Here is a 16239-nt window from a genome sequence, read left to right as displayed (position 1 = left end):
GATTCTTTTCCATATGTTGACTGTTGTAAATAATGCTGCTATGAACATGGGTGTGTAGATATCTTTTTAAGTTAGTATTTTCATATCCTTTGAATATATTCCCAGAAGTGGAATTGCTGGGGCATAGGGTGGTTCTGTTTTTAGTTTTTTGAGAATTCCTCTGTATGGTTTTTGAGAAGATTTTCCTGTGTGGTGACTGGGTCATCTGTGGAGGAGTGCCATCAGTTCTGTGGAGGTTTCCCCATCCTGCTTGACTGGATGAGGGCACAGGGGTCAGAGGAACTAAGGCTTCTGTTGTGGAGAAGAATTCATGCTGAGATAGCTTAAAAGTGAAGCTCTCTATCTCCTCTTCCTTCTCTTGACTTTTTCCTCGATTACGAGGAGGCAGTAGAGCCTGGCTTAGAAGGTGAGCCTGGGCTTCCTGGCCAGCATCCTCTTAAGAGCTGCCTTCACCTCCTGGTTCTTCAGACTGTAGATAAGGGGGTTCAGTAGTGGGGTCACCACACTGTACTGCATGGATAGCACTTGCTCCAGGGCTGAGCCAGAAGCTGGAGTCATGTACCTTGAAGGGAATTGCACAAAGGAATAAAATGAGCTCAGGACAGTGGCCACAATGCCATTGCCAGCCAAAGTCCATCCCATCCCAGACTGGCCCAGAGGGTCCCAGAGCTGAGTCAACTATCAACTCGAAATGTCTGTATTATCAACTATCAACTAGACATGGCTGTATTATTAGTGAGAAGTCAGTTATTTTTGCCTTCAAATGCCTCCATACAAGAGTGATATTATGCAAAATGTTAGAGGAGTTTCCAAAGAAAAAGGAAGTTCTTGAGCATATCAAATGGTACAGGTTAGACTAGAACTAAAGAAAATTTCAGGCATTTCTGTAGCACTTCACAGTTTTCAAAGTGACTTTCCTTAATAGTTATGATGATAATATGAGGATTTTTTTCCCTCTTCTTTTCCCTATATATGCATGTTCCAATCTTGTGATGATTGTTCCTTACAAAACTAAATGCTAGTCCAATAATGCTATCATTTTCCTAACATTTATGACTCTGAGAAATACCCCCAAATCACAGCACATTATTTTTCTAATGCTTAGTGGAACAATCATTTGTCCTTTTAAGCACATTTGTCTTTGGCTTAGAAAATAACCCAAGCTATGTAATAAAAATGAAAGATAAATATGTGTTCAGCATGAGATATGAATCCAAAATAGTAACACTAAAATTTTTAGTGTATCTTAAGTGTCACAAGGAGTATTTCCCAAAGAAGCATTAAATTTTATTTTTTTTTTGCAATTGTGCCATTTTCTTTGTGGGTTTTGCATGCTTAGTTAAAAAAGATACTCATTTTATTCTAATTTTTAATCTTTTAGTTTATTCCTCCAAACATTTCTGTGAAGCGGGTGGGAGTAACTTTATTATATCTTTATGGCAAATGAGGAAACTGAGACAAAGAAAGCTGGAGAGATTTGCTCTCAGGCTCAAGTGAACTCTTCTAGATCATTCCTTATCCTTTCCCACTCCTGACTTCTCTCCAAGTAACAACCAGATGAAGAAAGTATGGAGTAACTTGTGCAAATCCATCTCCAGTTCACTTGGAAAGAGCACAGGCCATTGGTTACTTTGTTTCCTGGGAATGAGGATTCATCAACTACAGCTGTTTATGTTTGAGAGAAACTTGGTAGAAAAGGGGTGGAGGTTTCAAGTCGGTGAGACTTGTTTTATAGTTTGATTTGATTCCTAGCTTGTTCCGGCAACTTTGATAAAGTACTTGGTTACTTTGGAAACTCAGGTTTCTAAATGGAAAATGAGGTTAATAATATTTCTTTTGTGATGTAATACATATTAAAATTTGGAGAAGGAAATGGCAACCCATTCCAGTATTCTTGCCTGGAGAATCCCATGGACGGAGAAGCCTGGTAGGCTGCAGTCCATGGGGTCGCACAGAGTCGGACACGACTGAAGCGACTTAGCAGCAGCACATATTAAAATTGAGCTTAACTGTGTGAAAATTCAACTCTCAGAAAGACAATGGATGTTTTATAATTCACACATCTAGTCCACAAAAGAGCCATAAATAGGACCCAGGACTTCTGAAATTCCAGTACAACTCTTTTCCTGCTACTTTGCAATGTTTTGTTCTGTAGATCAAGGTTACGTTAGAGTGACAAATATCCTGCATTTACATTTCGGAGGTGTAACAATGACATACCTGAAAATTCCTGAACCGTAAAAGATGGTGACCACAAGAACATGAGATGAGCAGGTAGAGAAGATCTTGTTCTGACCTGAGGCAGAGTCGATCCCCAAGCCTGTCGTGATGATATGAGTGTAAGAAACCAGCACTAGGACAAAGGTGCCAAGGCCCAGGACCACCATGGTGGTCAGGATGGAGGCAACGCTCATGTAGGGGTCAGAACAGGCCAACAGGAGCACTGGAGGAAACTCGCAGGCAAAACTGCGGATGAGGTTGGGGCCACAGAAATCCTGCTGAGCCAGGAGGATGGTGTTAAGTAGGCCAGTCCCCATTCCTATGGCCCAGGAGGCTCCCACGAGGCCAGTACATATCTTCTTGTTCATAGTCACCACATATGACAGCGGGTGGCACACAGCCTGGTACCGATCATAGGCCATGACTGAAAGGAGGCAGGTTTCAGTGCCCCCTGAAAATATGACCAAGGAGATCTGGGTGAAACACTCTAGGAGGGATATAGTCTTCTGCTTGGAAAGCAGGTTCTCTAGCAGCTTAGGCACAATGACTGAAGCATAGAAAGCATCCAGGAAGGAGAGGTGACTGAGGAAGAAGTACATGGGGGTGTGGAGATGGGAGTCAGTCCTGATCACCAGCAGCATCAGCAGGTTCACTATGAGAGTCAGGAGGTAAATCACCAGGAATGTTACAAAGAGTACTGCCTAGATCTGAGGGTTGTTGGATAGTCCTTGGAGAACAAACACAGTGACTCTGGTTGTGTTCCCAACTTCCATGGAGCATTAGAGATTCCCTTCAGAGGGACAAGAACAGAAAAGAATGTTCCAGGGTGCTAATAGTCTCAGAGCATGGCTGGGAATGAGGTGTCATGAATAAAGCTTTAGGACTGACCAAGGACAGTTCGTGTGGCAGGGACAACCTAGCCATGTCAGATCTCATCAACCCTGCCCAGCTCAGGGCAATAATCTATTGGATAAGGTGGAGAAGGTGAGAAGGAAGAGTGTAGAGAATCAAACCTAGAAAGGAAGGAGAAGAGAAAGGACATTATTCAGACTGAAGAAGGAAACAAAGGGAGTGGAAATAGTCTCCAGAGCACTGAGAAGTGCTGTTCTCGTTACAAAAGCAACAGAGTTCAAACCACAGGAAGCCTCACAGGCATAGTGAGTAAGCAATAAAGATTTTGGCCAGCCATCTGACTGGTAGTCCACGATGCATGTTGAATGATTAATAGAAGTATTGTGGCAGTTGATGGTGGCACAGGACCTTTCTCTCTCACTGTAAGTTCATGAACAAGTCATTTGCACTTCTTATTTAAAAAAAAAAACAGTCTTGGAAAACTTTAGATGGTTTCTAAAGTCCATACCATCTTAGAAATTCTGAAGAACGCGGATGAACTTCCCTAATGGGCCAATGGCTGAGACGCTGCCCTCCCAATGCAGGCAGCCAAGGCTCAAACCTTGGTCAGGTGACTAGATCCCACCTGCCTCAACTAAGTGTTCTCACAGCACCACTAAAAATCCCCCATACCTCAAAACGAAAATTTAAGATCTTGAGTGTCACAACTAAGACTCAGTGCAGCCAAATAAATAAATAAAAATGAACAAATATTTAAACAAAACACATTGGAGACAATCTTCCTTGGATATCTCTGGTACTAAATGGAAATTTCTCTCCTTCTGTGTCAACCCATACAGAAGTGGCAGAGTCATAGTCTGGTTTCATGGGAGCCAGGCATGAGGAAGCCCTCAAGTTGGAGGCGAGGGCTGTGCGCATCAGTTATTCCAACAGTTTCCCATTCCAGGATTTCTGTGCATTTATAATGTTCACTGTTTGCACTGTAATCTCAGGACTTAACGCTAGAGTCTATGGAAACAATGAATTCTCTGAGTTGGTACCAGAGGATTTGGATAAAGCCAAGTCAAATTTGAACCACCTTCTGTGCATCACAGAGACAGTAATGTGACAGTAAAAAAAAGAGCAGAGAAAAAAAGACTCCCTAGAATACCTGGTAAGATGGACAGTGAGAGGGGTTAGTCCAGACCACAGGAACACCAAGTGATGGCCTCTCTCCCCTTGGAGGCTAACTCAAGAGGATGGTGAATGAGGATCTAGTTACTATTTGTGGCTTGTACACTCACAAGTTCCCAGATTGGATAGTTTTAGGAGAAGATGTAGCTGAATGAGAAGGATATTTTTCTTCACCTGGGTTCCTTCGGCTAACAAGAAATGTTCTTAGAGGAGGATACCTGAATGGCATTCTTTTTAACACTGGAGCAAAGCCACAGATATAAGTAAGGCTTCATGTGGTTCCTTCAACTTTCCCTTAGAAGATGCAGAGGCGGGGCTTCTGAGCAAGGAAATATTCCTATATCCTTCTGTCCAATGGGATGACTTTTGACTCTGCCTCCAGAATAACAATGGCTAGAGGGACTTTATGTCAGCTTTAGACCTTGGAGAGTGTCTAAAGGGTCCCTGGAGAGGCCCTTAGGAAGGAGGCATGCTCTGATCTGAATGAGTTCTCCAGGGCCAGCTATTTCTTCCCTGTATTAGTCTTGTTTCAGAGAGTTGCATCATCTAACAGGTACCCTTGGGTGGCCAATAATTTCTAAAGAAAAAATATAATGAGTTCTAAGGTTTCTTATTTCAAAGCTTGGAATTCCTACCCTTCTTCCCTCCCTCCTTCCATTCTTTCTCATTTTGTTATACTTTAAATAATATTTGTGCTTATAAAATAAAATAATGAAACATTTAAGATGAAAAAAGATATTGAAGTTATTTTATACACTTCTATATAACCAAGAGATCACTGAACAAATTTAAAAAGAAATAAAAATACCTAGAAGCAAATGACAACAAAAACATGACGACCCAAAACCTCTGGGATGCAGCAAAACACTTCTAAGAGAGAAGTTGATAGCAATACAATCCTACCTCTATAAATGAGAAATACATCATATAAGCATCCTAACCTTACATCTACTGCATCTAGAAAAAGAAGAACGAAAACCCCCCACAGTTAGTAGAAGTAAAGAAATCATAAAAACCAGAGCAAAACTAAATGAAATAGAAATGAAGAAAAAGAAAGCAAAGATCAATAAGACTAAAAGCTATTTCTTTGAGAAGATAAACAAAATTGATAAACCATTAGCCAGACTCATAAAGAAAAAAAGGGAGAGGACTCAAATCAATCAAATTAGGAATGAAAATGGAGAAGTTATAGCAGACAATGCAGAAATACAAAAGATTCTAAGAGACTACTACCAGCAAATATATGCCAATTAAATGGGCAACCTTAAAGATACAGACAAATTCTTAGAAAAGTACAACCTTCCGAAATGAACCAGGAAGAAATAGAAACTATGAGCAGACCAATCAAAAGCACTGAAATGGAATCTATGAAAAAGATCTTCCAACACAAAAGCTCAGGGTCAGAAGCTTTCATAGGTGAATTCTATCAAAAGTTTAGAGAAAAGCTAACACTTATTCTTCTTAAACTCTTTCATTAAATTACAGAGGGAGTAACACTCCCAAACTCATTCTACGAGGCCACCATCACCCTGATAACAAAACCAGACAAAGATACCATAAAAAAAGAATTACAGGCCCATATCACTGATGAACTGGATATGGAACAAAGGACTGGTTCAAAATGGGAAAGGAGTATGCCAAGGCTGTATATTGTCACCCTGCTTATTTAACTTATATGCAGAGTACATCATGCTAAATGCCAGGCTGGATGAAGCAGAAACTGGAATCAAGATTGCTGGGAGAAGTATCAAGAACCTCAGATATGCAGATGACACCACCCTAATGGCAGAAGGCAAAGAGGAACTAAAGAGCCTCTTGATGAAAGTGAAAGAGGAGAATGAAAAAGCCGGCTTAAAACTCAACGTTCAGAAAACCAAGATCATGGCATCCGGTCCCATCACTTCATGGCAAATAGATGGGGAAACAATGCAAACAGTGACAGACTTCATTTTCTTGGGCTCCAAAATCACTGTGGATGGTGACTGCAGCCATGAAATTAAAAGACGCTTGTTCTTTGGAAAAAAACTATGACAAACCTAAATAGCATATTAAAAAGCAGACACATCACTTTGCCAACAAAGGTCTGTCTAGCCAAAGCTATGGTTTTTCAAGTAGTCATGTAGGGATCTGAGAGTTGGACCATAAGGAATGTTGAGGGCCAATGAACTGATGCTTTTGAACTGTGGCGCTAGAGAAGACTCTTGAGAGTCCCTTAGACTGCAAGGAGATCCAACCAGTCTATCCTAAAGGAAATCAGTCCTAAATATTCATTGGAAGGACTGATGCTGAAGCTGAAACTCTGATCCTTTGGGCACCTGATGGGAAAAGCCGACTCATTGGCAAAGACCCTGATGCTGGGAAAGATTGAAGGCAGTAGGAGAAGGGGGCAACAGAGGATGAGGTGTTTGGATGGCATCACTGACTCAATGATATGAATTTGAGCAAACTCTGGGAGATACTGAAAGACAGGCGTGCTGCCGTTCATGGGTCACAAAGAGTCGGACGTGACTGGGCTACTGAACAACAACAATCACTGATGAACACAGATGCAAAAATCCTTAACAAAACACTAATAAACTGAATCCATCAGCACATTAAAAGGATCATATACCATAATCAAGTGGGATTTATGGCAGGGATGCAAGGATTCTTCAATATATGCAAATTAATCAATGTGATATACCATATTAACAAACTGAAAGATAAAAATCATATGATAATCTCAATAATTGCAGAAAAATCTTTGGACAAAATCCAGCACCTATTTATGGTTGCTTCTGTTTTTAAGGCTGAAATATATTACTTTGTGTATATGCCACATTTAGTTTATCCATTTGCTCTTGTGGTTAATGCTGCTATGAATATAAGTGTACCTATATCTTTTCTAGTCCCTGCTTTCAGTCCTTTGAGTATATATCCTGATGTGGAATTGATTGATCATACTTTAATTCTATGTTTAAGTTTTTCAAGAACGGCCATACTATTTTCCACAGTGGCCAGACCATCTTACTTTATTCCTTCTATGGTCAATAATGCAGCTGTTTATGGATGTATTCCATTTTGTTTATCCGTTTATCCATTGATGGACATTTGCCTTGTTTCTACCTATTGGCTATTGTGAACAGTGCTGTTATCAATATATCTGTACATCTGTTATCATTTCTTTGGGGGTATATATCTAGGAGTGGAGTTGTTGAACCATATGTTAATTGCATATTTATAGTCTTAACCTAGGTTCCATCTTTTCCATTTTTTCAAATAATGTTTAAAGGTTCCAATTTCTGCACACTGTTGCCAATCTATGTTATTTTTAGATTTCTTGATTTTAACCATTTTAGAGTATGTGAAGGAATTGTTGCATTGCTGTTTTAATTTGCATTTCCATCATGACTAATGTTGTTTGACATGTTTTCATCTACTTGTTGACTATTTGTTGACTATTCTTGTGTGGAGAATGGTCTACTGAAGTCATTTATTCATTTTTAAACTTGGCTTGTTTGTCTTTATGTTGACAAATTGCAAAAGTTCTTGATATACTCTGGATAATGATACATCAGATAAATAATGTGCAAAGATTTTCTTAAATACTGTGGGCTATATTTTCAGTTTCTGATTTGTAACTTTTGATGCAAAAAGGTTTTTAATTTTGAGGAAGTCCATTTTATCTATTTTTTCTTTCATTGCTTGTGCTTTGCTCTCAGATCTAAGAAATCACCACTAAATTCAAGATTTACCCCAATGTTTCATTGGAGTGTTTATACAGTCATCCTTTGGTATCTGTGGAGCATTGGTTCAAATCCAGGCACATCAAAATCCATGTGTGCTGAAGTCTTTTATGTAAAATGGTATAGTGTTTCCATATAACACAGGCACATCTTCCTATTTGCTTCAAATAATTTCTAGATTACTATGTCAGCTAATATAATGTATATGCTATATAAAGATTATAATTACAATGTTAAATACTATGTAAATATTTGCAGTTATATGGCAAATTCTAGTTTTACTTTTTGAAACATTGTAATTTCTTTTTCCTAATATTTTCAATCTGGAGTTGGTTGAGTCCATGGATGTGGAACCTGTGGATATGGTGTGTTGGTTGTAATTTTACTTCTTAAGATTCAAGCTTTTTATGTATTTTGAGTTACTTTTTGTATATGGTAGGAGGAAAGAGTCCAGTTTAGTGTGGATAGCAAATTGCCCAGCACCATTTGTTAAAAACACCATTTTCCTGCCATTTAATATTGTTAACTATTGCATAAAATCAGTTCACCATAGATGGGTGGGTTCATTTCTGGGGTCTCCAATCCATTTCATTCATCTGTATGTATGTCTTTATTTATTTATTTATCTTTTTTTTTTTAAATTTTATTTTATATTTTAACTTTACAATATTGTATTGGTTTTGCCATATATTGAAATGAATCCGCCATAGGTATACATGTGTTCCCCATCCTGAACCCTCCTCCCTCCTCCCTCCCCATACCATCCCTCTGGGTCATCCCATTGCACCAGCCCCAAGCATCCAGTATCGTGTATGTCTTTATGCCTCATGGTTTCAGAGTGTTTTATTTGCTGTTGCTTTGCACTAGCATGTACAAATGGGAAGTGTGAGCCTCCGGGTTTGATTTTCTTTTTGAGATTGCCTACTCCTGTGACAGTCTTCTTTTTTGGTGTCAAGCACACCTCTTACTTCATTGTCTTGGATTCTGCATCAACTGTGGGACTTGATAATACGGAGCAAGAGGCTGTTAGAAATTTTCATCATCACTAAATTCACAGATAGCTTATTGAAGTTCACGGGTAGATATTCTGAGCTCTTTGGGGATCTTGAAGTCTAATATTCTGGCATTTTCAGAGTAATTCAGTTGATGAAGTTGGTAATTCCTCTGGTGATGCCTGAGAAAAGCAAAGGGAGTCCTTACCTAAGGGGAGGCATTATTGTATTGGATTTCTCATATAGAAAGACAACAAGCACAAATCTCTAGTTCCGAGAAGGACCAGGGAACAGAGACACTCAATACCTTTCTGGGTAATACTTAGCTCTCTCATCCCCTGCCCCCCCGTCCCCCGTAACTCCTGCCAGAGTTCCTGGATGATGACCTTACTGATGACATTATGTGTGTCAAGAAGATTCTGGATAAAGTAGGAATTAACTACTGGAGAGTCCCCATTCTATTTTCTACTTTACCTTCCTCTCCTTCTTCTGAGCTCTTTAGTTCTATTACCATAGCCCTTTTTCTTTATCTCCCAATATTTTAAGCTAGAATGTAGTCTTCTAAACAAAAATCATCAAGCAGACTCAGGTTTCCAATTTTCAAGCCTTACTTACTTCACTTCTGTTTCACAATTTTCCTAACAAGGATTCCCTAATAGAGGGCTGAAACCCAGGGTTTCCTTCAGCGGGTCTTGCACATTTAATTTGACTTGTTTAGACCTAAACCCTAAGGCAAGCTCTTTGTACCATGGCCCTACTATCTTTTTGGAGTTAAAAAAAAAAATTGGAGGTGACTCAGTGTCTCTTGCCAGCTGGCCAGGAAAATCTTTTTGGTCTTAATTTTCACCCTCACTCTTCCACCTCAGCTTTCCTGGGGACAAAGGGAGATGGAAGTCGAGCTAAGATCCTGTCAGTCAACTTGCCTTGTCTCCTTTTTGATCAGGTTGGCCCGTAAAGCACTCTGTTCTGAGAAGCTGGATCAGCAGATCTATGAGAAGCTGTGAACGCCTGCTGTCTTTGCTGCTTCTGCCTCTTTCTGTTCCTGGAACTCCTCTTCCCTATGGCTACCTTATTTTGCTTCTTTGTACTTTCTTGAAGCTAATTTGTGTCTGAGCCCTGGGCCCTGTAGTGACACCATTGGACATGCAGGGACTATTCTCCAGGGATATGTTACTGGTGCTCTGACTTTTGATCCTTGCTCAATGCCCCTGATGACACAGGAATGAATTTAAGCTTGAAATGAATTTAAGCTTGAATTTAAGTTCTGAAATGTTGGTGGGATTTTCACAGGTAGAGATGTGGAGTGGGAAAAGGACAGGAACGGCAGAGGCTGCGAGAATCTGAAATGGGTGACTTGAGGGAGGTTGAGGTACTTCCTTACCCCTGAGATAAGAACATGCCCTTCAGAAACTGCTGTGAGAGGAAATCTTTCTAGAAACAATAGATGAACCACACCTTCTTTATCCACTCCTCTGTCGATGGACATTTTGGTTGCTTCCATGCTGCTGCAGTAAACATTTGGGTGCATGGGTATTTTTGAATTATGGTTGTCTCTGGGCAATGCCCAATAGTGGGATTGTTGGATCAGATGGTAGTTCTATTTTTAGTTTTTAAAACAATTTATTTACTTATTTTAAATGACTGTTTTAGCACTTAATACCACTGAATCAATGTAGAGATGGCAACTTATGTCCAGATCAAACTCTCTAAAAGGCAGTCATGTGGATATTTAGAAACAATAAGAAATGTTGGTATAGATAACCAAATATGGCTACCTCAGTCTGAGAGAAAAGTATGTGAAGCAAAGGTTATCAATAATTCATCAACATCACTAAAACACTGAATACCAGAAATCTGTATTTTACTCTATGGAATGTGAGGATAGTTTGTGTAAGCCATTTCATGCTGATCTGGTTGGCCAGGCTTCCATTTCTCTCTCAGTAACCCATGACTCATTTGAAGAAAACAATCTCAGATAGTGTGTGTGCTAAGTCACTTCAGCTGTGTCTGACTCTTTCTGACCCCATGGATGTAGGGTCCCTCCTTTCCCGTGCATTCTAAGATCAAGGAAAATCAGGAGAATGTCTCCTACCCACTTACATCTAATAATTCATACTGCCTTTTCTGGTCTTGGTTGGACTGCAGCCCATCAGGCTCCTCTGTCCATGGGATTCTCCAGGCAAGAATACTGGAGTGGGTTGTCATATCCTTCTCCAGGGGATCTTCCTGACCCATGGATCGAACCCATGTCTGTTACATCTCCTGCAGTGGCAGCCGGGTTTGTTACCACTAGCACCACCTGGGAAGCCCTCTCAGCGAGTAGAGTATTGTTAAAAAATTATTTATTGTTTTGCCTGTGCTGGGTCTTCACTGCTGCACATGAGCTTTCTCTAGCTGTGGCGAGTGGGGATTACTCTTTAGTTTCAGTGTGTGGGCTTCTCATTGTGACGGCTTCTTTGTTGCAGAGCACAGGCTCTAGGGCACGTGGGCTTCAGTAGTTTCGGCACATGGGCTGAGTTGCCCTGTGGCACCTGGAATCTTCACAGACCAAAGATCCAACCTGTGTTCCCTATTGGCATGCCCAACCACTGGACCACCAGGGAAGTCTTATTTTTAGCTTTTTAAGGAACCTCCAGATATTTTTCCATAATGGTTGTATCAGTTTACATTCCCACTAACAGTGTAAAGTTTCCCTTTTCTCCACACCCTCACTAGCTTTATTGATTGTAGATTTTTAGATGATTGCCATTCTGACCAGTGTGAGGTGATACCACATTGCAGTTTTGATTTGCATTTTTCTAATAATTAGTGAGGTTGAGCATCTTTTCTTGCGCTTGTTGGCCATCTGTATGTCTGTTTTGGAGAAATGTGTATCTAGGTCTTCTGCCCATTTTTTAATTTATTTTTTTCGATTTTGAACTGCATGGGCTACTTTTATATTTTGTAGATTATACAATGGATTATTGCTGCTGCTACTAAGTCGCTTCTTTCATGTCCGACTCTGTGACCCCATAGATGGCGGCAGCCCGCTAGGCTGCCCCGTCCCTGGGATTCTCCAGGATTATTACTCAGCCATAAAAAGGAACAAAATTTGTTCTTTTGTAGAGACATGGATGGACCTAGTTAGTCCAGAGTGAAGTAAGTCAGAAAGAGAAAAACAAATATCATATATTAATGCATATATGTGTAATCTAGAAAAATGGTATCAGTTCAGTTCAGATTCTTGGTGGTGTCTGACTCTTTGCGACCCTATGGACTGCAGAACACCAGGCCTCCCTGTCCATTACTAACTCCCAGAGCTTACTCAAACTCATGTCCATTGCATTGGTGATGCCATCCAACCATCTCATCCTCTATCATCCCGTTCTCCTCTCAACTTCAATCTTTCCCAGCATCAGGTTCTCTTCCAATGAGTTAGTTCTTCTCATCAGGTGGTCAAAGTATTGGAGTTTCACTTTCAGCATCAGTCCTTCCAATGAATGTTCAGGACTGATTTCCTTTAGGATTGACTGGTTGGATCTCCTTGCAGTCCAAGGGACTTTCAAGAATCTTCTCCAATACCACAGTTCAAAAGCAGCATTCTTTGGCACTCAGCAACAGTATAGATGACCTTATTTGCAAAGCAGAAATAAAGACACAATGTACAGAACAAATGTATGGGTACCTAGGGGAAAGGGTGGGACAAATTGGGGGATTGGGATTGACATATACACACTACTAATACTGTGTATAAAATAGACAACTGATGGGAACATACTGTATAACACAGAGAACTCCTCTTGAGGCACCTAAAGTGGTATCCTAAATGGGAGGGAAATCTAAAAGGGAAGAAATATACACATGGCTGATTCATTTTGCTGTGCAGCAGAAGCTTTGTAAAGCTTTAACAGCCTTGTAAAGCAGCTATGTGTGTGTGTTAGTCACTCAGTCAGGTCCAACTCTTTGCGACTCCATGGACTGTAGCCCACCAGGCTTCTCTGTTCATGGAATTCTCCAGGCAAGAATAGTGGAGTGGATTTCATTCCCTTCTCCAGAGGAACTTCCCAATCCAGGGATTGAACCCTGGTCTCCTGCCTTGCAGGCAGATTCTTTACTGTTTGAGCTACAGGAAAGCAGCTATACTGCCATAAAAATTAACTTATTAAAAAAAATATATATATATATGACAGCAACTCAGCAACTGAAAAATTTGAACACCTGGGACCTGTGGTTGGGACCCTGTACTTCATTACTCTTTCTTGCTGCTTTACTGGCCTTTACGGGGTAGGTTTGCAGAACCTTATTGTTATTTGATCATGAGACATGTGAAAGAAGGATATTAGGAGATCAAGTCCTAAAGTCTGTTTCTGCTTCACACTGATGGTCCAAATCTGGGCAAGTCATCTCTGTCTCTGTGGCTCAATTTTTTCATCATTAAATGAAAGCTTTGGTCCAGTGATTTTTCTGAGATCTCATCCTGCTTTGACAATTCAGCTTGCCAAAATTCCATTCAAGATACCCCATTTCTGTCTTAGCCAAGTTATTTATCTTCTAATTCTCTCTTCGTACACTCTATACCTGCTGGTACTTTTGGCATTCAGACCATATTTTTCTTGTCTCAGGGACCAGCAGCTCCCAAATGAAGCCTCCATAGCCTGTTAAAGGACATATAGGCCCTGGCAAGTGGTGGACAAGACAGCCCTTTCCTATACTTAATGAAACCAAACTCTCAGGAAATAACTTCACTTTCATAATATGATTTTAATCTGAATTTAACACAATGTGACACATTTCCCAGGGATATTGCATGTATTTTCTTCCTTAATTATGAGAGAATAGTCTTCCCCAATCTATAGGGTTTTAGGAATAATTCCTGTGTGTTGCGGAGAAGGCAATGGCACCCCACTCCAGTGCTCTTGCCTGGAAAATTCCATGGACGGAGGAGCCTGGTGGGCTGCAGTCCATGGGGTCGCTAAGAGTCGGACACGACTGAACGACTTCACTTTCACTTTTCACTTTCGTGCATTGGAGAAGGAAATGGCAACCCACTCCAGTGTTCTTGCCTGGAGAATCCGAGGGACGGTGGAGCCTGGTGGGCTGCCGTCTATGGGGTCGCACAGAGTCGGACATGACTGAAGCGTCTTAGCAGCAGCATCAGCAGTAGCCTGTGTGTTGTGTGTGGGTAGGCAGGATTGAATGGCCATTCCTCCTACTGATCTCACAATCTGCTTATTATTTTGCCTCAGTTACGCCCTCAGGAAGGCATATGCTCTGGAAAATGTAAAGCACCAGCTCCACCAAGTGTGCAAAGCAGAAATGCTACTGAACCTGGGACTGTTTTGCTAGCTCCTCAGCCCTGGCCTTCATCTCCAGAGAAATATCCTCATTTTGGAAATTTCGCCTGGAGTATGCCACATATGAGGACTTGATTTTCAGATGGCTTTGCTGAAGAAAACTGACAATTGAGGAAAGGATCTAAGCCTGAGGGTCAAAGGATCGAGAACAGATAGAAGTCAGGGAGCTGGCATGGAAGTGGTCTGCTATTGCCTTTCTGAGAACTTTCTTGGAGCTGAATGGGAGATGAGGTGGCAGCTGGGCATTTGTTTTGCTTTCTCCGACTTCTCCTTCCTCTAGGCTTGGAACACTTCTTGAAGGCGTTAGGTATCTGAAGTTGTCTGGACTCGGGTGGGTGAAGGAGAGACTTAGGACAGGGGGTCAGAGTGCACTTGTTTCAGCAACCTCTAGTGAAGATGATCCTGGGTGGTGTCCCAAAATAAAGACTGTTTTTCTCTTTTTCTATCCTGATCTCTCCTCCATGCTACTTTCCTCTGACATCTATATTGTTACAAAGGCAAGAATTTTACTGGACTAAATTAAATGTTTCTTTTCATATGTTCCTTCTCTCACTCCCTTATCTCTCATTCATTTTTTTTTGTATTCTAATTGAGAGCCTATTAAGTAATAGGAACTACTAGACTCGATGGACGTGAGTGTGAGTGAACTCCCGGAGTTGGTGATGAACAGGGAGGCCTGGCATGCTGCGATTCATGGGGTCGCAAAGAGTTGGACACGACTGAGTGCCTGATCTGAACTGAGACACTGGGGATACAGAATCTGTTAGATAGGGTTTTATTCTCAAGACTCACATTTTAAAGGAAAATATTCCCTGTTCTTTCCTAGGATCATGCAAGGGAAAGGACTCCTGAGACAGATTGATCATTTATTTCTTTATGCACCCCTTAATAAACAAATAGTTATTCAGGATTTATTATTTGCTATATTCTACTTTAAGTATTACTAGTTAAGAATAATATAGTTGGAAACATACTTATTTTTATTTCATTTCTTTCCAGGTTACTCTGGAGCTGTAGATTTTGCCAGGCAGTTTTCTGTATGGGAACAAAGGAGGAGCTGGGTCTCAGTACTAAGATAAGACTCTCCCAGAATGAAGTGGAAAATTTGCTAGTGGTTGGATTTCTGCTTTGTGCATAAACAAAAGTAAAAGATTGAAGGAGAGGCAAAAGAGGAGGGGTTGAAAGGGTAAGAAATGAGAGGAGAAAGATAGTGGAAATGGCTGTTGGAGCTGTGAAGATTTTCTTTACTTTTTTCCCCCCAGTTTTTCGGAGAGTTGATTGACCTATATTAATATGTAAGTTTAAGGTGCACAGCATGAGAATATAAATACACACACACACACACACATAAATGTGTATTGCAATAGGTTCAGTTAATATCCATCATCTAAAAACTTCTAATCGGGAAAATCTTGAAAGTTAGCTCTGGTTGAGAAAATTTCACACATTGAGTTTTGGGGAAGTCATTTTGGCTTATACACGGTTCAGCCTGGAGTTTGTGTGAACCTGAAGAGCCTGTCAAACACACACAGCAGGTCTGCTTTGATCATTAGGGTAAAGAATATCTGTTTTGAAGATAAAGATATGACATCTGTGTTAAACTCCCTTGAAGAAAGGTTCCTTTCCTAGACACCAGGGTCCTGCTGTCTCATTCTATATCTACTTATCCTGTCTCTTTTGGAAGCTTGAAGGAATATATCCAGGTAATGCTTGATGTATGTTCTGTGTTCCAATAAGGTATATGACTATGCTAAAAATCATGCTTCAATGGAGCAGTTTCTCAGAGTTATCTGAGAGGCTGTCTTCTGGGCTATAGTCCTCAGTTTGGCTCATATAAAACTCTTCTCTATTCCTCAAAATATTCCATCATCTCATAAAGGTATAATATAAAGAAAAGCAAGAAGAAAAGAAAAAGAAAAAACTTTTCTCCTTGTGATGTTACTA

General features: G+C 40.5%; 1 pseudogene; it reads right to left on the bottom strand.

Annotated features, from left to right (window-relative positions):
- Positions 1–399: 399 nt before the first annotated feature.
- On the bottom strand, positions 400–2993 carry LOC102390367 (annotated as a pseudogene).
- Between the last annotated feature and the right edge of the window lie 13246 nt (positions 2994–16239).

The sequence above is a fragment of the Bubalus bubalis genome, chromosome 4 (genome assembly GCF_019923935.1).
Source record: "Bubalus bubalis isolate 160015118507 breed Murrah chromosome 4, NDDB_SH_1, whole genome shotgun sequence".
In the NCBI taxonomy this organism is placed as follows: domain Eukaryota; kingdom Metazoa; phylum Chordata; class Mammalia; order Artiodactyla; family Bovidae; genus Bubalus; species Bubalus bubalis.
Note: the sequence above shows the minus strand (reverse complement) of the source record. Positions and strands in the feature narration are given on the sequence as shown.